Source organism: Nannobrachium achirus (assembly GCF_963921795.1).
Source record: "Nannobrachium achirus genome assembly, chromosome: 23".
NCBI classification, from domain to species: Eukaryota; Metazoa; Chordata; class Actinopteri; order Myctophiformes; family Myctophidae; genus Nannobrachium; species Nannobrachium achirus.
This window is the reverse complement of record NC_137830.1, coordinates 33,467,717-33,470,097: the sequence shown is the minus strand read 5'-3', so window position 1 is coordinate 33,470,097 and position 2,381 is coordinate 33,467,717.

Here is a 2,381-nt window from a genome sequence, read left to right as displayed (position 1 = left end):
GGTTGACGTCATGATGTCATTCAACCGAAGCCATCGTCACCCCATGCCGTTCCTAAAATGGCCGATCGATGCCTTTGTTATTATGTTATTGTAGCGAGAATCCTTGGCTTTAAAAGTGTTGTTTGGAGAAAATGGACATTAAAGATGAGATCCACCGTCGGCCTCCATGTTATGGGATTACTATTTTGTGCACGTGGATCTGTGATGATGATGAATCCGCGAGTCCAATCGTGCCAAGACGTTCCAACGGACTGTAGGGTAGGAGAACCGGCGTTACTCTATATACAGTATTTTACGCGAGTATACTCGGGATCGGCACTCTAAATACTTGAGTATTTTTCACGAGTATACTCGGGATCGGCTACAAATGAGTTAATTAAATATTGACGGTGGATAAATATCTGAAAACACAAATTGACATGAATCCAATGCAACTATATGGAATCTATGAAAAAGGTTGTGGGGGTCCCTGCTTCATCTCTCTCAACTAAGGGGTCCATGGCCTGAAAACGTTGAAGACCCCTGGATTTAGGCTATTGAAGCAAACTAAGTATTATGGGGCGGCTGTAGCTCAAGAGGTAGAGCGGGTTGGCCAATGATCGGTGGGTCGGAGGTTCAAACCTGGCTCCTCCTGTCACATGTCGAAGTGTCCTTGGGCAAGACACTGAACCCACGTTGCCTCCAATGAGTTGGTTGGTGCAAGCTTGACCACCATTGTGTGTGAAATGTGGGAAGTGAGGACGCTGGCGTCGAATGTTCGCCGCTTCACCTCCCAATGTATGAATGAATTAACCATTGTAAAGCGCTTTGAGCACTTGGAAAAGCGCTATAAAAAAGCAATTCATTTTATTTCATTATAAAAGTTACTATAGTAACTAATCACCTTTGTATTGGCAGTAACTCAACTGGCCAACACTGGTCTCCTGTCTCCTCCCTCTGCGTACACCACACACACACACACACACACACACACACACACACACACACACACACACACACACCACACACACACACACACACACACACACCACACACACCACACACACACACACACACACCACACACACACACACACACAGCTTCTCTCGCTCTCTCTCCCTCTCTCGCTCCGCCCCCTCTTGGAGGACCAGCCTGTCGAGAGTTGGCCTAATGACGCTGAGGAAAGAAGTGTCTGCACCGTCAGCACCTCCTCTGGAGCCGCCGGGGCCACAAAGTTACATAAGCTGCTTAACCGCGCAGCGCAGGCAGTGCCCCCCGCGCTGCCACTGTCAAGCCGCCGGGGCCACAAAGTTACATAAGCTGCTTAACCGCGCAGCGCAGGCAGTGCCCCCGCGCTGCCACTGTCATCCTCTCATCACTGTTAGAGGAGAGGGAGAGGGAGAGGGGGAGACAGAGAGACAGAGAGAGAGAGAGAGAGAGGGAGAGAGAGAGGGAGAGAGAGAGAGAGGGGGAGAGAGAGAGAGGGGGGGGGGGGAGAGAGAGAGAGAGAGAGAGAGAGAGAGAGAGAGAGAGGGAGAGAGATAGAGAGGGAGAGAGGGAGAGAGAGAGGTGGCAACTGCCATTTTTGAGCGGTGCAAACCGCTCCTATACGTGGCTGTGTGCGTGTCTGTAGCCTTTTTCCTCAGCGTTTTGCCATAGTAAAAAGTGTGTACGTAGCATCATGTTTGTCTAGTGATGTCATACTGTATGTTGTATGTCTGTAGCCTTTTTCCTCAGTGTTTTGCCATAGCAAAACGTGTGTGTGTGTGTGTGTAGCATACCCTGTACACATCCTAGACTCAAATCCTAGTCTGAAGACGTTATGCAAGCACGACCACCGCTCACTTCACATTGGGTGTGATTTTTATTAACTTAAAGGAGTAGTTCACCCGCAAAAGGAAAATGTTTCTATTGATTACTCAATGGAGAATTGAGTTCAATAATATATTTTGTTTTTTGAAGCATTCCAAAGACAATAATTTGATTATTATAAATGTACCCCCATTGATTCCGGATGGGGACCCAAATGCATCCTAAATCAATGGGGTAAATTTAGCCCATTGATGTTGTCTTAGGAATGCGACAAATGTAAGCCATTTACCATGAGAGGCAGTGGGTTCGCCTCGTGCCACAACAGTGGTAAATCAGCCAACAACCCACGACCTCGAATGGTAAATTGCTTTTCTACCACTTTTACCATATAAATGAAAGAAAACACAGTTGTAACTTGCAAGGATCTTTAGTTACAATCATTAATTGTTTCAGTGGCGGAGTCCATGAGCCAACTCAAGGTTGTTGTCTGATTTACCACTGTTTAAGCCAATCAGAATCCAATATTTGAACATGTGACCACAAAAAGTGGTAGAAATATATATTTGTGTTATTGAACTCGAGTCTCCATG